This window comes from Gallus gallus, chromosome 8 (genome assembly GCF_016699485.2).
Source record: "Gallus gallus isolate bGalGal1 chromosome 8, bGalGal1.mat.broiler.GRCg7b, whole genome shotgun sequence".
In the NCBI taxonomy this organism is placed as follows: domain Eukaryota; kingdom Metazoa; phylum Chordata; class Aves; order Galliformes; family Phasianidae; genus Gallus; species Gallus gallus.
The window spans coordinates 863,095-888,951 of NC_052539.1; the positions used below are offsets into that span (position 1 = coordinate 863,095).

The window sequence follows — 25,857 nt, forward strand, 5'->3', positions numbered from 1 at the left end:
TCATTATCATCCTTGGATATCTGGAGTGGGGATTTCTGTTGCTTTCTTGATAGAATACATTTTAATTTTGGAAAAAAAAATAAAATTCTTTATATCGAAAGAATGCAAAGCCATACCTAAATAGGTACTTTAGAACAACACTCTGAAGCTTAACAGTTAACTAAGTTAACTAAAGCATGCTTTTTGTACCTGTCCTCAGCCCACTCTTTCTCAAACCCGCATACATTTGTTTTTCTAGGTATAGAATCTCTGAATTTCTGCATAGCATGTGGGCAGCTATGTATGTAATTGCTAGTGTGATGGAAACAAGTTAGTTCTGATTAACTAAGCTTTTCCACTATAATTTGCTAAGTGAGAACAAAAGAAAACAGAAAATAATTGCAACCTGCCTAGGAAAAAATCTGACAAAGCTGAGCTGTACCAGTACCGACCAGAAAACATCCAGTAGTATGCATTTCTGTAGGTGTTCTATCTGCTGTTTTCTTGGAACCACAGTTCTTTTTCACTGCTGATAAAGGTGAGATAAACTCTTTTACTCCAGGAGGAGCTGAGGCTATTACAAACATTTCAATAAAATGAAAGCTGATCTGATGAAGTAACTGGAGAAAAGGTGGTAATCTGCTCCTTATTTATTGCAATTGTCTGTTGGCCATCATTTCTGCAGGTTTTATAGTTCTCCAGAATTTGATATTAGAAATGTCTTTCAAAACATTGGTGTCTTTACCATGTGACTCAAGGTATTGCTAGAGTTGCTACTACTTCCCATCCTCTATGCTTACTGCCTTTTTCCAGCAGCAGAGTCTGAAGAATAGGCTTCACCCACTCAGCCCATTCTCTACGTTTAGCTGATACTGCAGCTGTAGTCAGCTAAGCTGATGAATTTTGCACTCAGACGAGCAGCCAGTCCAGCCTGCCAACTCTGCTCTGGGTCACTAACCTCCTGGGAGAGGCACTGACTTGTTCCCTCCAGCTGTCCCTGAAGAGCAAATGTCAAAGTCCTTCATGAGCTCAAAGTGTCATCATGTCTGGCACCAGCAGCATTTCCTGTCTGTTGGTTTTGGATGGGTGCATTTATCTGAGCATAGCTCCTTCTCTTTTTGTTTGCTTTTTGTTTGGATATTTATAGGACAAAGGATCACATTCTTTCAGCATCAGTTCTCTTCAGTATCAATTTGAACAGATTAACTATGTAATATTAAACCTGTGTTTTCTTATGTCAGGCTGTGATGTAGGCCTTGTGGGAACATGCCAACTGTCCCTTTCAGCAATGCCCACATGAAGTGGTGAGATCTCTTTTTTTTCCCCATTTCCTCTGATTCCTTAACAGCTGTGTTGATTTAAACCCATACAGTCATAAAATGCTGCAAACGATAGCCCTGTTTGTCCCACCCCTAGCAGAATATAGTGACTCGCTAGCTGCAGAAACAACTCCCCATTATTCTTCTGGACATCTTGCTAACCACTGTCAAAATTGTTTTGCGGCCCAACATCCTGCCAAGTCCCTGTCACATTCAGCTGATGACTTACTGGTTTGTTCTTCAGGAAGACCAAAGGCTAGCAAGGAGTCCTTGCAGCACTGTAAGCTTCCTGAAGCAGCCTGGAAAGCTCTTTTTGTGTACCTGCAACTTACCCCCTCCTTTGGACCTTTAACAGCAGCAGTAATTCTCTTGAATCCAAACTGCTAAACCCAGAGCAGCTAGTCCCCACAGATGTTGTGGCAGTGCCCCACGGGCACCACCTCCCACGGCTTATGTTAAATAGGGTCTGAGATACATGGTTTCTGCTGGAGACCTGAAGAAATCTTTCTCGAGGTGCAGGAGCCTCAACACCTGGATAACTTCCCACTGTATATCCACCATCACAACTTTGCATTTTGAATAAAGCACAAACTCATATGTTTAAGGAATACATTAAACAGACTTGATAATTAAAGACACAACTATTGTGTTTCTTTTCTGCCTGGTTGATCTTATTCATATTATACATATATATATATATATATATGAGATTTTCATCATAAAATGCAGCCTTTTAATGGAGGCCTCAGCATCCTGTGCTCCCAGGGAGGCCTTCTTTCAGTCCCACGATGAGGCTGATCCATTACTGTGGCATGGCCTTCGTATGCTGACCTCAGTGTGCTGTTAATTACTCAAAACAGGCAATAGAAGGAATAGTTTTCTTCCTCCCTTTTGCTATTTTTTCCTTTAACTGATTTTTGCACTAAAGAATCCTTGACTTTTTTTTTTTTTTTTTTTTTTTTTTTTTACAATACTGTTCAACTGTAAAGTGATAAAGCTATTTTAGGATTGCATTCCCATAATCTTTAGACAATACAATTTAGTTCAGAAGCCTGTTTAGTAGAAGCTTCTGTTTATTGTTTAACAGGCTAGAAATCTCACCTAAAGGGTAAATATTCAACTTTATTAAAGCCATCCATATTTGGACAACTCAGGATTACTTGAGTGACTGGCAGTTCAAAAATACAATCATCTTTTGTGTCTAGCACATGTAATGCTGGAGAATGTTTGGATCAATAATAACGCTATCAGAACTTGAAATGAAATGCAAAATAATTCCCTGATCTTCCCATATATAATGACATTTGCTCTTTTGATGAATTGCTAATGTATTTTTGGACAGTTTTGCTGGAAGACCAGGCAAGTTGATGGTACAAATGGCAGAGCTGGGAGAGCAGTATTTTATTTACCACTGCTTGCTGCTGATGAACAATGTGCCATTCAGCACATTATCTGTTACGAAGCCTTCCATTTCTAAACAAGCAATATCTAAGTAAATTTTAAAACTACTCTTTTAAAAAAAATTACTGTTTTCTTCAATGAAATGTTAGCTTGTTTTGTTCAATTTGAAGTGACGGTATCAAGGTGAAACATAATTAGCGTTTTAAAGAGGCAAAAATGGTTTCAGCTATGGTCGCTTCCTAATTCTCCCAGCAACATCCATGATTCCAATTGTAATGCATATTTTCTGCATTCATTTCTTCTGTGTTCACATCTGACACCCCGTGAAAGACAAGCAGGATGAGCAACCAGCCCTCAGGCCTGCTCTGGCAGCAGCAAAATGAACAGTATCCAAAGTACAGTCCTATGGACAAATTAGGAATGGGGGAGAAAACAGAAAAAAAAATCCTCTAATCTTTATAATTTATAGAGGCAGTAATTGGGATTTTTTTTTTTATCTTTAGCAGTAATTGACTAAAACTTGCTACAGTAATCAAGCACAGATAAAAATGTGAGGTGTTTTGCTTTCCTTATTTGTTTAATGTCACCATAGGGCCCAAAACAATGTGTACGGCATGCATGTTTTATTGCTGTGATTGCGAATTTGGTCAGCATTTAAAAACGAGCAGTAGTTTTGAGATTTTTCTAAGTATGCTGCTGTGCTATCATTTCTTTTCATAGTGAATTCAAAAAGATTTTTAAAGTGTGAAATATTTCTGATTCCCAAAGGACTCTGGCTTTGCTGGAAGGTGATAGCTCTAACACTGTACAGAAAGCCTTACATTAATGTAGGCTCTAGTAATTTTTGGCAGATACATACTTTGATAGTGAGATAGTAAAATAATATTAATTCTTTACTTAATTTACTACGCTTGGCACCTTAATTAAAATAATCATATCATCTACATTACATTTAATACATGCAGATATATTGTTATACTTAACGGGCATGGTGTAGAAAGATCAGAAATCCTACTAGCATTTTTTTCCGAAGTAGTTTCTACCTGCAGAAATGATATATAAAAATATACCCCCAAAGAATACACTAAAAAATATCAAATGTTATTCTCCGTATTTCTGTATTGTTTCTTCTTCTTGAGCACTGCAATTAGACATCACTTCATATCTACCAAATACTACAATTGCTCAGAGAAGAAATTAAATAGGCATTTCAAAAACAGAAATGCGCTTTCTGGCTATGCATGTTTTCACATGAATATGAATTTTCAAACTAATATGCTTTATTCATTATGAGTGATTGAATGACTATGACACAATTAACAGAAACCTCACAAGGTAGAGGATAATCTTTACAATGAGAAGTTAACAATTTGCAGGACAATAGATTCAGATAATACCTTGCTTTTCATTAGTTTAAGATGTCCTGAGTCAATTGATTTCAATCACAACTAAATTGTAACTTCACTGGGTAGCTGAAGATTTCTTTTTCTTCCTTCTTAGTTCTTGCTACATTGTAAACTGCTTTCAGGAAACCACAAAGTATTTCCCTGTCTCCCAGCTATGAGTGCATCTGGTGGATTTCTCATCGTAGCTATAAGGCTGTCTCTGCAGTGCTAAATGGACCTATACAGTATCTGCCATAATAACGCTTCAGTCTTAAATTAGACTTCCAAGCAGAAAACCAGAAATTGTGAATAATAGTAACAGCGATTATCTATATGGAAATTGCATCCATTTGAGAAAAAAGCTGTGATCTGGGCTACATGGAAATGAAAGGCAAAATTCCCAGGGGGAATTGGATTCTCTTTTCATGAAGGATAGAATATTAAGTAGAACACCCTCGACTGCATTCATCTGTAGATTAGGAGAATAAGTCACACCAGGTGTAGGACAAAGAGCTGTAACTGGGTTTTTTGATACATAATACACCTGCATCTTAACAGAACTCATTTCCCAAATGAACTCAGCACCGAAAGGCTGATAGGAGTAGACTTCTTATGCTGGTGAAAAGCAGGCTCTGGCGCTTTTTTGGAGTGCAGGTGGAAAGGCAAAGTGATGATTTTGGAGTTGATGCTTTACTGCAGATGCATGATTGCTATATTCCCGTTGACAAGGTTCAAATGGATACATTGGACAAATAATACTTTTAGGGTGGTTGGTTCTCTGTACCTATAATAGTCACTTATTTTGCAAACTTAACTCTTAAGGTTTTGACTCAATCATATGACTAAAACCTCTTTAATATCTACAGTCTAAAGCACACTGCATTAACATAGCTCTGGTTACCTTTAGTGTTTCTGCTAACTCCCACTAAATTACATAAACCATGCTGAAAAACCTTTAACGCACTTTATGTACAGTTCCTAAAGTATCTCAAATGGAGTTACAAAGTCAGAGAGGAATGACACGCAGAGATTTTCTTTGTGCCCATGAGTATCTCTAACTGGACCAAGAAGGAGAGGGGAAGCACTATAGGGCCTTCAAGCCTGCAGTACAGCCTGTCTGCATGCAGCCAGCTGCAGCCCTCTTGTTCTCACCTCTTAAAGCCCCTTTGCTCCCCCAGGCAGCCCCATGTTCTATTACAGGCACTGATGTTTACACCTGATCATCGCTGCACAAATGCAGTCTGAACAAAATGTGCAGAAAAGCACATTTCCATTGTCAATTTGCAGAGGCAAGAGCACTGTAATGAATACACTTGCAGCATATTAGTGGAACACAATAAACTGGTGTTTGTGCATGCTTACTTATGATTCAAGTTTAAAATGTTTTCCACTTAATCTCTGGGAGGAACAAAGACTAAGGGAGCAGTAGAGCTTAGGTGATTTCTTTTGCTGTCCCGTGCAGTGTGTTCCCAGTGAAGACTACAGGACACACTACTGTCCCATTCTTACCCCGGAATGATGGCCAGTTTATTCCCTAATGCCACAACTGCAAATTGTTTCATGGTGACAGATTATATAAGAAAATATTTCACTTAAAAATTCTGTTTCAGTTTCACCCATTTAGTCATTGTTTCAAAGGACCCATTATCTCCCCAGTTTCCTATACAATTCCCCAAAAGGTCATCTTACTGTTTCTGGAACTTTTGGAGGAAAAATAAAACCATGGTGCTTCTTTCAGATCTGAAAAAAAAATTTTCCCAGCTGTTACTGAAAAGGTTAAGAGTACGCCAGCAGCTCAGCTGATTAGTACAGGCTACTCTCCTGTGTGAGGAGAGCTAGTATGCAGCCCTCAATGTTTTCCAAGTTTTCATTGTGGAGTCTGGCAGAACCAGTATTTATTTGTGAGAAAAGCAGCTTGGTGCCAAAGAAGTTCTGCTGATAAGATTCTGTCTGTTTTGCTGCTGGTGCTGATAGAGCCTGAGGTAGGTAGTAAATAATAGATATACTTGTACTGCACGTGTTAACTGCTATTACGCACACAGGGAATGCAAACTCCTTGGTTTTTGGCTTTCCATAATGAAGTGTTTATCAAAACAACATCTCTAATCGAAAACCTTTACTGATCTTCATTTTAAATGCAAAACATTAGGTCAACTAATCGTTTAAAAAGATATCTACATACTTGAAAATTTTGATTATTGACAGGTCTGTAAATTGCACCTGCATCTACATGGTAAAAACATTAAGCCACTCTTAGAGAGAACTTTATCTAGATCAGCTGAAACAAGGCAATTTTCAAAGAAGCACTACTTTCTTAACATTAGGAAATGTGTTTCTCAAAATTGTGGAGGCAGTATCTTTCCTTAAAAGTAATAGAAAAGGTTTTAAAAAAAACAGTTGAACCTACCTTATCTTTAGGAGTAATTAGTTTATTTCATTATAATCCGAAGTGCTTTTCACTGATGCATATTTCTTTTGGAGGTGATTGCTTTAGAACTCAGTTTTCAGTACTTTTCAAATAAATACCAGACCTTGTATTTGCTATTTCAATTGAAAAACTAAATGTTGATACCTGCGCATGGAAGAAAAACAGTAATGAGCACAAAACAACAGGGTGAAATTCTGAAGTTCAAAACTGGCCTTCACTGCAGTCAATCTCTTTCTAACCATTGAGATATTCCAACAGAAACATTTTTGCACACACCCTGCAGGCTGCAGACCTAGGTCTACAAGGATAGCTTTGCAGAGGGGAACGCCTCTGATGCAGAAGCCCTCTGTCCCTGGGATGCCAGCGCACATTGCTGGACAATGAGGACATGCTGCCGGTGGGTGTGGGGATGAAGAGAAGTGGGCTGTGCCCCTGCGAGCCCTCATGCACATGCTGGGGACAAGCCCTGGCACTGCTCTTCCTGCCCTGCCAGCAGAACAAGGGGACACCTGCACTAATGTGGGGCAGCCCTCAAAGCCCCAGCGAATGCTCCACCAATTGTTAACATGGCTCTGAGCAGTCACTTCAACTGCACAAGCAACATTTCCTTTTCACTGCTTTTCACATCAGGGCCTTTGCTGAACGTCTCTTCTCTAAACATCAGTGTCATTCTTCATGGCAGGTTCTGGACTACATTTAGAGATAAAAACCAAACTCTGGTGTAAAACAGGCTCTCTCTGGAGAAGGAGATGAAGAAGCTGCCAACTGCTCAGTGCCAACTGCTGTGGGCATCAAGTAGCTTTCTGTGTCTTCCCCAGGAATTCAGGCACACACTTCAAGTACGCAGGCACTCTCACTGGAGGACGTATCAGTCACATATTAGGTATTCATCTTTCATTCCTGTGTATTACTAATTGATAGCTGAGGTCTTTACGATGCATCATATTTCATTTCACATCATAGTTGTAACTGGGTTCAACATACAAAGAAAGATTCCTTAGAGCTAAAGATCTGAATGAGGAGACTTTACAGATCATAGTTTTACATGATGCTGCTTTTTCTCTGTTGTAATTGCTATTCTCTGGCTGCTCAGGCCCACATTTTGCTGTTTTGCATGACTTGAATCCAGATTAGCAACACTGGATTTAGCAGAAAAAGTAAAGGTTTGTTGTCATTTTTTCCATCAATCTCAGTATTTTCCAGAAAGCACTAATGGTCCTAGTGCTCCAGGGCCACCACTCTAAGGGATATCTTAGCATTTGGACACAATTTCAGCTTGGAAAGTGCAGAGATGGGAGAGCAGAGAGCAGGAGTGACTGAGAAGAGGGCACCACGTACTCTGCCCATTCTCTGTACAGGAGCTCCCATTTGATAATAAGTCTAGAGAAAGCAATCCATTATTCACATGGAAGACTATTGGTCTCATTAGCGGGATTTTCTAATTCCCCTGAATTAATAAACCATTACTAATTAGGAAAACTGAGAACAGAAAAAATCTAGACTATCTGAATATCTTTCAGCAAAGCTGAGCTGCAGAGCAGCAATCTTGAAAGCTTCCAGTTACATTGCCTTCTTTCTTACCTTTCTCTCCAAATCCCCTGCAGAAAACTCACGTGAAGTGCTGATCCACCAGAACTTTGTGTTGTCAAAGTTGACATCTGCATGAACCTCTTACCTAAAGTTTTGGGTAAGCTTCCTGGATGCTGCATACACTTCAATATTTTTAATCTCTTATTTTTCTAGTCTTCTTGCTATTGCTAGCTTTCAGCAGTTTTGAAATAGAAAGCAAAGGTGTGAAAAAAAATACACCAATTTTTTCTTTTATCAATCAAGGGAAAGGAAGTGAAAAGCAAAAAAAAAAAAAAGGAGAAAAAGAAATTTGAGCAAAAGAGCAAGCACTATTATTTTTAGAATAGGCAGCTGCTTCTGACAGTTCACCTAGGGTAGTTTTCTGTTTCTCTGCAGGACTTGAATTCATTCCTCTCAAGACTTTACTATTGATCCTCTTTCTTTCCAGAGTTCCTGACCTTCCTCCCCTCCTGTCCCAGCCCAGATGGCAGGTTTTCATACGGCTTTGCCAACTTGCCTGCACTTGCAGTTTACATTTCATCAGGGATACCTCAAAGATACTTAATCTGCTCATTTAAACCCTAGCAACTGAACTGGTTAGTGTTATCCTATAGGGTATAACTTCTATTTAAAGAAAAAAAGTACATCTATTGAAATAAAAGTCAGATTGATTTTGCCACAACGGCAAAAATTTTACAGAAGTTGTCCCATATCTTCTGTATATCCTGCTGCATGTTTTCAGAAGGATTTCCAAGAAAAGTTTTGAACACGTATTGTGTCCATGTTTTTGACAGTTCAAATGCTAGATATAGAAAATTGCTTTCATGAAAAATTTTCAACTCTTAAGTTTCACATTTTGCTCAGAGATCAGACTTGGAAAATTCAGACTTTTTCACCAGCTGCCATTTCTGTCCTCCTCAAAGCAGGACTGGAAACTGCCTGACCCTCCTTTCACAGTCTGTTCCTGCTTGCTGTCTACAAGGGACACTCCTGCACATCCAGTGCCTCGCCGTCCTCATCACCATCTGAGAGCCCATCTGCTGCCTTCTGCCTCCGAGTGAGGAGCAGAGGATCCCGAGGGCTGTCTGAGGACAATGTGGCTGCAGGGGCTCCATGGCAGCAAGACCTGGATGGGAACCTGCCCTCGAGAGGCCAGAGGCACAAAGAGAGCCCTTGCTGGTGCTGACAGATATGGGCAGCAATAAGGAAATGCAATGAAAAAGACTAGGTGCTGCACGGAGAGGGGAGAGGAGGAGGCTTGCTTTCTAGAAATTACATTATCTGAGGAATGGAGGACAAACAAAATTGAATTGAGGAGTTAGTGATTCCTTCTGTAGCAAAGGGAAAGAAAATTTAGGCCACTCTGGCAATGGTAACAGGTGCACTTTTAACAGCTGAGAAATTAGGAAAAGATTTTGTCACTTACATGCTGTATGAAGAAGGAAACCAAGGGCTTTGAAGCCTAGAAGTGAAAACAAGAGGTATCTGGGGAGACACCATACAGAAAAGCAGAAAACAATTATTGAAAAGGAAAAATCTTCAATCAAGTGTGCTTTGTTACTTATACTTGGGTGTCTCTTGAACCACATTAGCACATCCCTGTTCTTGTATTCCTCTGCTGCCTGCTCCAGCTCTATTCATTCTTTATTTTTTATTCCTTCTTTTTCCATTGCTCCTCACCCTCTTTGTCAGTAAAGGAGGTTATTTGTCATGATTGATTTTTCTCTTGACATGTAACTATTCAATGGTTACGTGTCAGGCTTCTCCATCCCATGGCCAGGCCTACCTTGTCATGTACCTGCTATAATGTGCATAATGTGTAGTTAAATTTAAGTGATGGATATAATGACTCACAAGAAACCAATTTCAGAGTAATTCGAGCAGAATGTCATGATGAGTGCTTCCTGGCAGCCCCTGGGGAATGCCTCTCCAATCTCAACTAGTTTGAACCACCACTAGGGAGCAAGGCAGGGAATTCCTTTTATTTCTCCTCCATTCTGAAATGACAACCAAGCTAAATAACTAAGCAGTATGCAGTAAATCCCATCCTTATATCTATCTAATACCAAAAAAAAAAAAAAAAAAAAAAAAAATCAGTAAGAATTGCCTGTATTGTCCAAGAAGGAGCTTTTTTTTTTTTGGGGGGGGGGGGGGGGGGGGGGGAATTAATTTTGGTGGTTAGGATTTAAAAAAAAAAAAAAGAAAGAAAGAAAAAGCTGTGCAAAAGAAAAGAATGTTAGAAGGGTGCCTGTAGGGTACATGCGTTAATCTAATCCATAGGGAAAACACTTCTGTTCATATTCAAAATGTCCTCTGCAGTGCCACCACAAACAGCTTTGCCTCCAGCCTGCTGCTGGGGAGTGAAGCCTGCCTGCTCACCCCAGCATGAAGGGGGAGTCAGTGAGACATCCCAAATTCACTCACTTGGTAGCACATTAAGTATTACTAATTCAGAAAGAGAAATGTACTGTAATTTCTCAGGGGGCAAAGAAGGGGGCAAAGAAGGGGGCAAAGAAGGGGGCAAAGAAGGGGGCAAAGAAGGGGGCAAAGAAGGGGGCAAAGAAGGGGGCAAAGAAGGGGGCAAAGAAGGGGGCAAAGAAGGGGGCAAAGAAGGGGGCAAAGAAGGGGGCAAAGAAGGGGGCAAAGAAGGGGGCACTAGGCTGACTAAGGCTGGCTGAGCATCAACCTATGGTTTTCACAAGGACCCATCTCCTAATTCATAAAGGAGACCTGCACTTACGTTGCTTGTGCTGAACCTGCGTCCAAGCACATAACTTTCTCTGCCACTTAATGTTCCCAGACCACAATTGCTAGTCTGAGGTTTTGTGGTTGGAAGACTGGGTTTGATGGTTATTTTCTGTTTGCCCTGATGGTTGGGTATTTTTTTTTTTAATTTTCATTTCCTAGTGTATATATCCTTTCTCTTCTACTTTGACATTGACAGTGTTTTGCTTTAGTCTGAGCACACAGGAACAAGCAATCCGATCTGCATAAAATATGTCACCTTTCACTCCTGAAATAAGTATTCTTCAAAACAAACCACTATGTTTATATTGCTTATAACATCCTAACTATGACAGCCAAAAAATTGAGTACAGTAGGCTCACCATTTAAAGCTGATTATATTAATTGCTATGCAAGTCATAGCTGAGATTAATTATTGTGTTTGTGTAGGATGTTCGTTAAGAGGTTTCCTGATTGCTGTTCAGAAGATTGATTACTTGTTACATTTACCATGTGGTTTCTGTGGGGAGAGCATCTTTTAGGCTTCAGCATTTACAAACACACAAAGGCCAGACAGAGCCACTGAGAAGCAAGGAAATATACTCCTGCTGTATCAAGAAGCCATGACAAATGTCTGCATTAATATCAAGCTAGGAAATTGAAGACACATAAAGCAGATAGGTGATTTAAAGTGCCTGAATCTAGAGATAACAATACAGCCTTAGGCAACAGCATACTTCTAGTAATTACTGTAAAGAAAGAAAAAGCATACAGAAAAAAATGTCCATTGGCAGGTTTGTGTGGACAAGGTAAATAATTTTCCAAAGAACTTACCTGATTCATTGCTACACTCTCTGTACAATGTGCAGAAGTCCAGGTTTCCATTCCTTGAATCTCATGGTTTGACAACACTGCAACCTAGGCTTTGCAGGCAAACAATGAGGTACGTGAAGTTTCTCCTAGACACTGGCTGTTTTGGGGCAAAGATGGGAATGTGTGGCTTCCTGTGGAGAAAAAGCACAAAGTTACATTTAGTAAGCTGAAGAGTTGATAGACATTTATACATACATTAACTTTAAAGGAACTGAAGAATAACGTCAAGTAAAACTCAGGTTAGGGGGTATGGTAGGATCTGGTAGAGACTAAAGAGAAATGTAAACTGCTCGTTTTCAGTTTTGTTGTGTTTTTTTATTATTTTTTTAAACGTCCTGCAGGACTCTCAAAACATGCTAATTAACCGAGTAGATTCTCAGTCCACATTGCCTGACCTGTTCCTCCTTTTTATCCAAATAACAAACATTATCATAAACTGCTGTTCACAATAAAAAAAGACATACTGAAGAGGAAAAAAGGAGAAAGCATAAATAGAAGTGTAGCATTCAGAGCTGTTTTAAGTAACTGTTTTAAAGATTTTCTTCTGATACAGTTCTAAAATAATAACAGGACTTCATATAACTTTGCAACAGCAACAATGTATTCACAGCTTTTCACAAGGTGTTGCTCTTCTTTCATTTGTTACCCAATTTTCTATCTTCACTTCTGGGGGAGGTAACAAAGCATAAAAAGGGGAAATGTTTTCTTCAAAAATCAGTAAAGCAGAGCCTGATAAAATATTTCAGCAAGCATTCAAGATGCTACCATCTCTAACAGCAGCTTGGTTCCTATGAGTCCTCCTGGTGGAGGCAGTAGAAGTTCCCATCAGAAGGGGTTCAGATGTCCTGAGTACGTGAGGACTCATTTCTAGCCATCAGGCTGAGGTACCCTGTCAAATGTTATTGCTTAACTTACAAGTAAAGAGTATCGGGTACTGGACGTGGTGATGATACATATAATGCAACAACTCAAAAAAATAGTTCATGTGGATTTGTTGTAATCTCTACATCTTTAGAACCAGCAAACAAAAACCTGTGCAGCAGTGTGTCTTAATGCAACGATTAGTGCATGTCCACAGACACTGGTCCACTCAATAAGTAAACTGGTATTAAGCTTATCGTTTGAAAAAAAAAAATATTTTTTAGAGATACCAGCTAGACTTATTTGCCAAACTCCACTTAAATGTGCTTGCTAGAGTTGCCAGCTGCTAGCAAATAATGCATCAGTGAATAACATTTCCAGACTGCCAGTGGAAATGTATAAACCTACCTTACATCAAAGGCACCATCTTATAATTCTCCATACCCCTATGCTTTTATTTTAGAAAGTAGCATGTTCAGTAAAATTATTTAACATTGCAAAACATAAAAACTAAATTGCAGTCAAGTTCCATTGAAAGCCTGTTATGGCTCACAGACATGCACTCTTTCAAGGAGCATCTTTAGACTATTGGAGGGGGTTAGAAGAATGGGAGGAAAAAGACAACTTCATAAAGTTTCACTTTAACTGTTCTGCATGAGAAGTTCTTGTTCTTGTCTTTACTGCTTGTTTAGTTACTCAGCATAATGGCTAGAAGGATGGAGGAATGAGAGAAAATTATACAGTAGGCAAAATGACTTAATGGTAATTCATTTTTCATAATATAACATTTTTCCATTCCATTTTCTTTATCCACCTTAAGATGGTGACCTTTTATTTTCTTCTAAGTTCCTTTTTATGTGCAGAATTCTTCATTGCAGGTAGGCTGCTGTCTTCACACCAGACACTAAATTCTTTGCCTCACACACTGCAAAATGAAGCGGTCATTTTATGTGCATGAGTAGTTCTGCTATTTGGATTATGTTAGCACATGTTAGGGAAAAAAAAAAAATAGTAATAAAGAGCCAAGACCTCTGGGAACTCCAAGTAATGCATGATCCTATTACCCTACACTTTCAGTGCTAACGTTACCATCTCAGGACAAGTCCCACAGGCACACACAGGCATTTTTGTCAAGTAGTTTTTACCTGATTTTCCCTTGTGAACTTACCCATCGTGCTATGACTAGGGATAGATGAAATGCTGTGCAGGTTGCTGGTTATAATGGTTACCTTCTTCTGAGGATATTAGCTCCTAGAATAAAGAAACTCAGACCATGACTAAAACAGGGACTATAGGCACGACTGATCAGAAGGATTATCAGAACAGTTTTGACACAAATACTTCTTGCTAGAGCATCATATTCTAGGAAGTGGAAAGGAACTGTAGCTGAATACCTGTCAAAACCAGGAAGAGTGCTGGAAAGGAGAAAGTACTTGTTAACCTTGTCTGGAGAGATGCTTGGGCCCAGTAAGAGCCTACCTCCAGATCGTATATTCATAATTCCTGGGAAGTGGGACCATCTGCATGTTAATACTGAGCAAGTAGGACTGTATTAACAGAGAATTTTCTCCATCACCAGTTTTTCCAAAGAGAACAACAGGACTCAATGATCATTGTGGTCCTTTTCAACCCAGGCCATTCTATGATTCTATGGCTCCCATATATTGCTTTACCATTTAGAAAAAAAAAAAAGAGGAATCCTGAGGAATACTCTAAAAGAAATAAGGATTAATGAGAAAAAAGTGGTTTTTCTGAGCTTCAATTATTTTTTTGCTTCCTTCTGATGACCTCAATTCTTCACATTCCTCCTTTCCTGTTTCATACCGTTATCACCTCTCTATTTTAGGTTTACACAGTGTCGCCAACAGTTAGTGATAACTTATTTTAGAATTCGGTTCCGCCCTTTTTTATTCCCTAGTAGCTTTCCTTTCAGGCTGTTTTCTTGACCAAGGAAACAGCCCACAGTCTACCTGTAAAAATGCACAAGTAAGGACATCCAATCTTTTAACTCTTCCAATTATTCATCCTTATGAATTGATTTTACTCACAGTACTCAGATTTAATGTGGTGTATCCCTTCTTTGTTTTATCTTTTTTTTTGGGGGGGGGGGGGGTGAGAGGGGAGAGAATTTCAACATCATGGACTCTTACTGCTGTTTGCATGTTTCTGTGTCTTGGACAAAATCCACTTCAATTTTAGATCATGCAAACATTTCCATAGTCTTTAGTGTGAATTAAGAGGAGCATGTGAAGGACCTGTCCATCCCAAGTGGGAGAGGAACAGCACCAAATACTTGTGACGCCCAGCCTTACTGTTGCTCCTTGCATCTCTCCCTGGAGCATTAGGACTCCTGACATACTCACCAACTCATGATTGCAGGTTGTGGCTGCTCTGCTGCACGATTATAAACCTTCTCCAAGGCACGGGAACAAGCGAACACCTGAGATTCAAAGAACAGTGCATGACAGCATATCATTGTGACAGCAATGAAAGAGCAACTAGCTCTCGGCAAAATAATAAAACTGACAATCAGATCTATTAAAATGCTGTCAAGACTGGGAATGCCTCATAGCAGCACCTTTCAGCAAGCTGTTGGTCTAGGACCACTCTGTGACTTGCTACTGCAGAAGCGAAGTGTAAACAAATATTACTACATAGAAGAGCCCAGCAGAAATTTTTTTTATTTCTCTGCCTACCTTACACCGTTATATTAATCCTATTATGGTAACTGAATCATAAACATTGTATAGACACTTAGGGTATTCAGTGTAATTGAGTTTCTGGAACCAAAAGGCTGAACGTGGGTTGGCACTCTCCTCAACTGTGAGCAGGAACAAATAGCAGTATTAGCAGTACTGAGTTTAAAATCCATCTTTAACATATAATTCACTTGGTAATGACAAATCCTGGCTAGGAAGTCTTTTTCACTTCTTTTATCACTTGTATTTACATCAGCCTAAACCTCACTTCACCTTACTGCTGCAGACTGCTAATAAAGCTCCCATTTGTAGGTGGTACTGGAAGAATAATAACCCATTCATGGTGGTGACTGACAAATATCAAGCATCTTAAATGAAGGTGCCCTGAAGGACTCGTGGCCTGCAGTGTAATTTAATTAAGATATCCTAGTGATAGCAATTATATCATCTATGACAGCTATTCTGTTATAAAACATTTCTTTAATTAACAAAAGGTGGTATCTGAGAAAGGAGCTCTACTACGACACACTACACTCAGAGAAAAACACTTGTTCACATTTCCTTATGTCATACATTTGTTTTTCCACCTTTCTATCCACATTTCTCTGCTTAGCCCACATAGAAAGCATAGGCAAGATAACCCAGATAAACCACACACACCAGTCTCTGCCTGTTCCTTCAAACTGTTTCTTTTTGTATGGTTCTCTTTATATCCATATCAAACTAAAGCCTAACCTTTTAGTATAACAGGAATTTCTTGGAAACTCTAGGGATCATATTCAGTTCTTATAGTGATTTATGGTTTAACCCAGCAGGTGACTCACTCCCCTCCTTCCCAATGGGATGAGAGAGAGAATCAGGAAAAACAAAGTAAAAATACCCAGCTGAGGTAAAGCTATTTACTAAGGTAGAGAAAAGGAAAAGGATAATAGTTATGACTATGTATACTTGAAGGTATGTAAGATATGACGCAAAAACAATTGCTTACCACCCTCTGACCAATTCCCAACATGCCCCCTGAGTAGCAGAAGGAAGAGAAGAACTCTCACCCCCTTCAACTTTCCTTCCACATGATGTCATATGGTATAGAGTATCTCTTTGACCAGCTTAAGTCAGCTGTCCTTATTCTGCTCCCTCTCAACTCCTCGGGCCCCTCCCCTGATGGCCTTGGCTCTGCACAACACTGCTTAACAGCACTTATAAACACTGGTGTTATCAACATTGTTTTTCTCCTCAGACCAAAAGCATAGCATCATACCAGATGCTCTGAAGAAAACAATTCCATCCGAGCTGAAACTAAGGCATAACTAAAGGAAAAGTATTAAATAACTTGGGAACAAGTGAGCAATTAGGCTAGACCAAGCTGAAGACACAGTGCTATGCTTGCAGCTGCAGGAACCTCATGTGCACTGAGGTCAAGTCACATGCCTGAGCTGGCGTCAGGGGGAGATGAGCTGATGGCAAATCAGGGCAGCTTCAGAGAAGTGTGATGCATGTAGAGCCAAAAGCTGCTGGGAAGTGACAGGATGATCTGGGACCTCATAAATACTCGGATACCTCCTAGAGCTTTCATTCTATTGCCTATCAGGTTTTATTCAGTATGAACATCTGTTGATTTCAATGAATTCTTGACTAGGAATTAATTTAATTGAATCCAAGGATAGGACTCATTGAAAAAAGCTTCGGAGAAATGGAATAAAATCATGAAGTCCTAATAAAACATTTTCTGTGTCATACGGTTATTTTATAACAGAATAAACACTTAAATTTCCCTTCATGTATTCAACATACTTACAGTTTCAAATGATTTTCTTCTTACATGTTCACAGATATCAAAACACTCTGAAATGTCTGGTTTTGAGCATCGCAGCCAAACTTTTGGCATTAGGCAGGCTTCCAGTCATCCACATATATATACAGGCAGTTTCTCCAGTCTAGATCAGAACAGGACACTGCAAGAGAATGTTGTCAGACTTGAAGCTTCTTGCAAGCTTAAATATTTATTTCTGTACTTCTAAGTTTCCATTTCTTAATTTCGCAAAATAACGATTCTAAAATTAAGTCTAGCAAAGCAGCCTAAGAAATATTAGTGCTTCAGAAAGCTTTACTAGGCATAATGTCAGATAGAGGAATTGATTTTATAATCTAAAGCTAGTCAGGACTGCGTTCCAAAATACATACAGATAAGTACAGAGATATAGATGGTGATAGCCACAAACGTTTGCAAGGAGGCAGATTTTTTTTTAAATAGCTTCTATGACAAAGACCAGTGACTCTCAGGTTGCTTGTCACATAAATTGCAGTAGTAAACCATTCAAAACAGCTCTTTGTGACATCGCAAGGGTATTAAAGATAATTTAACAGACGTGCTTTCTTTTCTTTTTTTTTTTGGCCAACTTTTGAATTTGCAAGCATCAACATAAAATATTGGTCATTGAACTAATATATTCAAATACTATGCAACTAAATTCACAGAAATAACCTAAAATCCAATTAAAATTTAGAACCCTATGTTGACTCCAGCCATCAGCTAGAATTTAGAGCTATTTTTCATTGATTTCACCACAGCACACTCAGCATACGCTCAATCAAAAATTAGGAGATATGAAGAAATATAAGGGCATAAATCTTTTGAAGTTGCTTTTTTTTTTTTTTTTTTCATTAACACATCACAGATGGCCACGCTGAACAGGGTGATTTTGTATGCTGTTTTAAAGGTCACTGTTACAAGCAGAGCTATGCCACTCCTCACGCTTAAAAACCTTTATTTTGGTCCTGGACATACTCATGTGGTACACAAAAGGTGTTTCTATATAAATAGTGTAACTGAGAAAACTGAAATGCCGCATAGCTTTAGAGAGGCACATTGCTTTTGTTCATGGCATAGCACAGCCGTTAATTCTGCATCTGAGGAAAAAATATACCTCCCTTTCTCCAAGGGTTTTTACTTCTGCACCCTTATAAATAGTGGCTCATTTTATAGACAGCTATTTTTCCTTCTAATAAGTGTACTTCACATAGCACCTCTAGTACAAACTAGGATCTGCAAGTCCCTTTAAAGATAAATGCTGGAATGCTCAATATTACTTAAATTGCAGAGTAGCTGCAGAAATACACCAAGGAAAATCCAGTGCCATGGTCAGGTAACTACACCTTCCTGGCTCTGGCTGCTGCATAGCCCCATCACAAGATCCTCTCACCTCAGAGAGGCACATGAGCCTTACAGGGCTGATGCAGCCATTGTGCCCTCAGCGAGGGCTGCAGGATGCATTCCCACCCAGATAACACTGTCCCAGGGCTGTACAGCCATGGGTTGGCTGCTACTGCTGCAAGCTTTTGACCTTTCTTGTAGGACATCAGCCTAAACTGTAGAAAGGAGTTATACAGGCAGCCAGCAAGTCATTAAACAGCATTTCTACTCAAAAACAGTAAAACAGACAGATGGGCTGGGAATGAGGAAATATAATTTTTCAGATTCCAAATGGCAGCAGTTAATTGAGTTACTTTATCTGAGATGTTTCTCTTTATCACGTCTTCAGCAAGACAACCCTGTGATGGGTGGAACTGATAGGGAACATAATACTCTGTAATTTATTGCTTCCCAGGGTGGTGCAGGGAGAACAGCATACTCAGAGCTTCTGTTATCATCTTACTCTGTAATGAATTGTAATGTGTTGGGGAAAAAAGGAATCCTTGCCCTTAAACCATACCTTCAGCATCCTAGCAGGCAATTGTAGAAAGCTTGTTTCTTCTGCTATAGAAAAATTACATGTAGTCTCATCTTGTTTAGAGCATCCTCCACTTACCAAAGGGGATATATTTTTTAGGGTGCATTCACACTGGCAACATGCCATTCAACTACATGCAGCCAGGCTTAGTGCTGATAGAGGCTAACAACGCAGGCACAGAAGCAGCAGCACCATGCGCATGCCAGGCAAGAGCCTGGCAGGGCTGAGGCTCACAGGTAAACCTGAGCTGGAGAAGTGATGCCAGCACCACATACGTAGCCATGGCTCCTCCTTGCTACAGCAGATGCTGGAAACAACCTCATGTTGTGCAGTCTTAATCACAACCTTACTGTGAAAGAAGGTTTCCAGATTCCAATTTATTCCCAGTAAAGTCAATAAGGAAATGTGGCTCAACTGAAGAAAGTTGTGTGCTACACGCACAATTATGTGCCAAATAAAAGTACTACATATGTTATCCCAGGCGTTTCTTCCATTTAGAGGTCCTCTTTAATTCAGATAAAAGGTTTTCATTCGCGCTTCAGAAGTCAGTGCCATTTGGGACAGTAACTGAAGCCATGGAAAAAAAAAAATTAAAAGAAAAAACATCAACATTACCAGGAATATATCTTCACTTCCCATCACTCTGAGCCCCCTGCTTGAAGCACGAGAGCCCAAAGACAGCAGCAGTGATAACACTGCTTTCACAGCTCCACCTCTGTGTGGAGCAGCTGCTTCTCTTGCTCCTGTCCTGCAATCTGCCAGTTGGGATTAGCATGATGAAGTACATTTTGCAAGTGACGGGCTGTTAGAAGTCAGTGCAACCATCTAACATCTACAAATTTATGCTTCTGGTAACAGTTTGAGTACAGATTATTTTAGGAAATTATTGAGTATTTTTCAGAGATGTACCCTTATTTCTGATTATGGATATATGTAATAACGAAAATTACATGACAGTCTCCAGCACTGAACAAATTACCAGCTTGTCATAACATTTGCTACCTTTCCTCAAAAGATACTGTACATACTGATTGAACAACTTAGATTGATGCGTTACACTAGTGTGAACTTAATGAGTGTCTTCGTTCTCTTTCAGAGTACAACGTGCTGTAATCTGAATGTATAGAGATGGTGCACAATCCATTCTGTGTATGAGCACAACATTCCTTCCTTGAATAATGACATTCAACATTTTAATTTGTTTCTCTATGAAGTCCATGTTATGTAGGTATACACTGTGATTCATTAGAAAACACTTATTTTTTCATCTTGACAAATAAATGAAGGCAAAACAACATCAGCCACCTTTTAAGAGCAATGAAATAAAATTGAATTTCACTTACAGTTGTCATTTTTGCTTAAGTCACTTTTCCCTCTTCCTCTCTGTGGTTTACATACACAGGTCCTCTGAGTCTAGAAAATTCTGTGGAAAAAAAAAAAGATCAAATACCACAAAAATGAATGCAGATTCTGTAGCATTAGACAAAGGTTATTTAAATATATATATATATATATATATATATATTAAAGCAACATTTCTATGTAAAATCAGCAATTCTAATTGTGGTGTTTGACATTCAGTGTTAATCTACCGGCTCTAAAGCTTATTAAAAATGGCAGTAGATGCAGTAATAATACAGAAACAGGTCAGAAATTCTGAGAAAACAATACTGACATTGAGAACCAGAAATAAAATTACAGTTAATACAGAAATACAATTTTGCATGAAATCCTCAGGCATAAAATCAATAATGCTCAGGACTGGAATGAATTGTGCCTACGGATGTAGACAGTCCCAGAAGTGCAATTGAGACATTGCCAACCAGAATTTCTCCTTTTTCATTCCTTTTACTTTTTGTCTGGTTCTGCACTTTCTTATCTCTATGGCCAAAAAAATAAAAAAAATAAAAAATAAATTAGAACAAAGACAAAAAATTCTGTTAGGGAAAAGCCTGCGGGGTACAGGAGAGAGGTCTGTTCTTGGCTTAACCACTGCTCACCATCTCACCTCTGGGATGCTCTTCCCCATCTGTAACTTAGCAGGCAGCTGAATGCTGCAAATCATCTGGAGATCTACAGCAGGAAAGTAATATGCAAAACTAAATATCATACTACAACATGAATTCAACAACTTTTTCGGGAGCTAAGTAACAATTTTGTTACCCCTATTAATAGGAAAACATGCTACATTACATAGTATTGAATGAACAGCCCATTTAGATTGGTATAAGTATGCAGAATAGGGACAATAATTTATGGGGAAAGACAACCTACCTTGGTTTAGCAGAGTTTCCTATTTCCAATGCAATCAAAGTTAAAGAACGTTTAGAGAATTAACTGTTCAATTGCACAACACTTGCCTCATTGTAAAGGCTAATAAAATATCAACTTATTTAGGACTTCCTTTCTGAAAAATAGCACATTTGATACACATCCCCCCATGTTTTGTATCACATTTGATAAACAAGTTAACTAATGCAGCTAATCAAGAGTGCTCTACAGTAGCCTTTAGTCTCCTAATGGAGTAGGCAGGAATTATACCTCAAAAATTAAATTTAAGCCAACTGCAGCTTGTGACAGGCAATCATTAATGGCTGCCATGGAGGACTGAGTATCCTTCTGCCCATTGTCTTGGCATATTTTGTACTTAATATCCCACATATTATAAAGAATAGACATGACTATTTGCTGTAGTTAACATTTAGGCCAGAGGCCAGCAACTTTTATGTCGGAGGAAGATTAAAAAAAAAAAGAGAAATTCTAAGACCTGTTCCCTAACAGTGGATACCTAACTGGCTTTGAGACATTCCTTAACTGTTGTTTGGGTTTTGTTTTATGGACTCTTTATTTTCTAGTACATAGACTTCTGTTTCAGCACATGAAAATAGTTTTGTATACACTTCATGTCAATCACTATAGCTTGACACAACATTTTGTTATATCAGCCTTCATCATGACAGTTTGTCAGTATTGAGAGTAAAACGTGAAGCCCACAATCACAATGAGATAATGTAATGTGCCTTTCACCATAATCAGCCGCTCCTTCAAGGTGTAACATATTTCACAGTTCCAAAACTCTTTTACTTTTAGGAAAAAGTAGAATTTCCAGATGAAGCAGGAAAAAAAAAGTTGAAGCATGCTCACATACCTGTGTGTATGCATTCAGAGAGGAAAAAGTACTGACTACAGAAAACAAAGAAATCTTTATACCTGATTTAGATCACAGAATACGCAGAAGAAACGTCCTCAGTACACACTTCAGTAGCATTTGTGTGCACTGTATTTATATATACAGTACAGAACCCCAATTCGCTGTCCTAAATTCTGCTGTTCTTAAGAAGAGTAAAATCCTAATGATTCCTTGAGGTAACATATTTACTGAAAGCAATTTTGCCAGGACAGAACTAGTTGCACTGAAATCCGATGCACATTTATACCCTCAAAAGAGTCTTTTACAGCATAAATAGCTACTTGAATGTGTAAGCGATATTTGTATATATAAATTATCTTTTTACAGATAAGCACAAATGTGACTGAACAGGCAATTTAGCTCTTTGTTCACAATTTATGGTGCACTTTCAAGTTACCCTTAAGCCAGCCAATCTATATTACTTCACTTCTGTCCCCAGCTGTTGCATCCCTTCTGACTCTCAATTAGCCAAGCTGTATGTCAGATCAGACACTTGATTCAATGGAAAACAAACTGGGGAAAGAAACACTTGCATTCCAGACATTTGAGTCCTCTCATCCTGCTCACTACATAGCTGCATAACTGCTAGCCACAAAGGTGACAGGCACAACTGATGGTAAAAAGGTGGAGTATTTCCAAGTAGGTAGGAAATTTGTCCTTGGAGACCTTCATCCCACCAGCAAACTGCTAGGCTGCCTGAGGCAGGAGCAAGCCCACAGCAGATCTACTGCTCTAAAGGAAGAAAGGATTTTCCAAGTGGATCCACTGGAAAGAAAAACTGCAAAATATGATTTTCTTTTCCCCCCTGAGAATTCCCTTACCTTTCAACTCTGCAACTTAAAAGAGCTAAGCTCTTACCACTTTAAATAACTTTGTTCTAATTTAGTGTTAAATTAGCTGTAGTGTCTGGAAGGCCTTACTCTGATTTGCTGTAAGGAAAAGGTAGAGCCAAAAGCAAGCACATGCTTGCAAGGCAGCTGCAACTCGGAGTCATTCCTGTGCACACCACCCTTGCAAATGCAACCTTCAGAACATCATTTTGAACTACACAATAAAGCTCCGTAACTGCAATTTGAGATTCACTGAATCTGAAAATTGGCAAATTATTAAGCACTAATTGTAAAGCACATTGCCTATCATGTTGTTCAGTCAGCCAAACTAAACGTGCAGCTTGAGCTATTGAGTAAAACAGAGGTAAAAGTTTTAGTTAGTTTTACACTCTCCAAGTGTGACATCAGCATTTCAAACTTCCATTACCTAGTCAGGGCCTCCATGGAAATCAAAAGTATAGGGCTTCAGTGGCTGCCATTCCAAATTTGTTTCCTTCATCATTACAGCAACTGCCTGTACTGAACTTTCCTTTGTTACTTTATATTTATGTAAAGTAGGAATAAACAAAAAGTCCTGTTTGGGAATTGCTTCCTATTTAGCATTACACAATTTGATTCTGCTCATGTAAATACCTTTGAACTCTTCAGTCTTCAGTTCCACTCTAAGCAGATAGATACTGTAGAACAACTGTGTACTATTAAAAAGATGTGACAGCTTTGATGGACTGCCAACTAATTCTTTAAAATACATTAATGGGTCACATCATGTTTTAAAAGCCTTCTAGATTGAATAACATAGTAAAAAGAAAACTACAGGTTTTTTTGCTTATTTTTCTCAAAGAAATACGAGCAACATTAAACTACGTGTGATAATTTGGTGTTGGAAACCTTCAGTCCAGCCATATCATGAAGGTTTATAAACTGTATGAAAGCCTACCTGATTATATACAAAAATCTTACCATAATAGAAGTAACCAGAAAGACCTTTATTACAACCAAGAAGATAACGCAGTGGAAGGGCGATACAGGAACGTAACAGCAAAAGGACCTATGCAGATTAGGTGGTATTTCAAAGAAAAAATAAAGGTGCTCACCTGTCTCCAAAGATCTCAGCTCACAGGAAAAGCTCCACAAGGGAAGAATCTCCAAACAGAGATCCTTCCAGAGCAGAAGTCAGCCCTTAAATGGGGTCTAAGAGGGGTGCAGCCAGGTTCTACCCCTTCTGATTGCCTTCACCTGTGCTGCCAGAGCTGACCGGGTCCTTTCCCCAGGTGCTCAATCAGTGGTTCAAGCTGTGAGTCAACAGTTACCATACAGACCTTGGTGAAAAGTTTTGATTTTACCTCCTTTTAAATACGGTCACAAGTGTTACAATAATTCTCCTCTTTAATGACTTAGATCGTTTTTATTTAACTCACTACAAAGCTATATGCTTCAATCCTTCTACAGTTTTTAAGTGTTTCTACATCACTCATTTTTAACCTCATGCAGTAGCTAGTCCAGTTTTTCAGAACTGTGATGGATGTTCTATCTGAAGAGCCATCCAAAATGCAGCTGCTGGAATTAGCGCAGGAAAGCAGTGCACTGAACCTTACATAGCAGCTCTTCAGTTAAACAACACATCTCACTCTCCTACTCACTTCATTTTATTTACACAGAAATCAAGGCAAAATTCTTGGCCTGTACTCATCTAAATGTACTCAAATGCCAGGATTCATTACATCATTACTTTGCACGAGTCTCCACAGACGTTACTCAAGCTCTGTCCTCTTGGAGGAGAAAAAAACCCTTACTGCAGGAGATGGAGCTTCCTCAGGTACCATTGAGAAAACTCAGAGCAACCTTTTGCAGAAGCCAAAGTCATCACACCTCTGCTACCTTCATGACTTGCCAGGCATATTTCTTCACTTTGTCTGTATGAAATAAAAACAGAATAGTTATTTGTGCCATCTACAAGGAAAACACCTCACAGTTTTCACACACGTCTACCACAGAGAGGAGGAACCAACTGAGTATGCCTTATAACAATCACCCACCGTGCCCAGGAGGATTTTCTAGTCCACCCATATCAGTGTGGTGCAGCAGCCCACAGAGACTGCAATATTTATACCAGAAGGTTTCCTGAAGTTTTTCCCAACACGTGATTTTAATCTCATACTGAACTAGTGTAAACCTGCTTCACTACTGCCCTGGGCAAGCTGTGGATTCCATCTCCACATTCATGACATGTCCCCTCACAGCTGCTGGAGAGCAACATCTGAAAAGAGAGGAGCACCTTCAGCAGCTGTCCTTGCATGGATGGGCACCATTCCACACAGCCAGGAATCCCAGAGATTCAATTGACAACCCCCCGCACATCAAGGACTGGACAGCAGGATAACTCAGAAAGTTGTATGAGAAACAACAGAAAAAAGACTGCAAAACAAGCCACAGTGCACCCAGCAGAAAGAACCAGAAAAAGGCCCTCAACCTGCATTTAAATAGGGCCTGGCCTGGGAGTCAGGTGGCACTGATTACGGTTGTTAAAACCAGATGGGGAACACCTTGCCCTCAAAGAATATTTCTCAAATCAATAGGTGTCCTTTAAGGACTGAAAGTCTGAATCAATGATTTCTAACAGAAAAAGGAAAAAAAAAAAAAAAAAAAAAAAAAAAAAAAGAATTTCTTACTGTTTTCAGCACCCTAATTCCCTCTGTCATCACTGAAATGATCTGGTGTCTTGGTTTTAACAATGCTCCCATTTTCTCTGTGACTCACTGCAATAACTCAGACCATCCCTCAGTAGAATCATACCAGCTTGCCTAAGCATTGCTTTTCCTTACACACAAATGGCGCCATAGAATTTTAGAGGGTTCCTTTTTTTACTCCTTC

At 39.2% G+C, this 25,857-nt stretch overlaps 1 protein-coding gene and 1 long non-coding RNA gene across 13 annotated transcripts in view; one reads left to right on the forward strand and one right to left on the reverse strand.

Moving 5' to 3' along the window:
• NTNG1 (netrin G1) overlaps positions 1 to 25,857 on the forward strand; it is a 145,270-nt gene that overhangs the window by 31,759 nt on the left and 87,654 nt on the right. The window lies entirely within an intron of this gene.
• Positions 11,659 to 24,145, reverse strand: LOC107053915. Its single transcript, XR_003076528.3, has 7 exons — positions 24,081 to 24,145; positions 20,975 to 21,039; positions 20,310 to 20,389; positions 17,034 to 17,190; positions 14,903 to 14,979; positions 13,708 to 13,790; positions 11,659 to 11,809 (listed from the first exon to the last, which is right to left on the reverse strand). It is a non-coding gene; the product is annotated as an uncharacterized LOC107053915 (long non-coding RNA).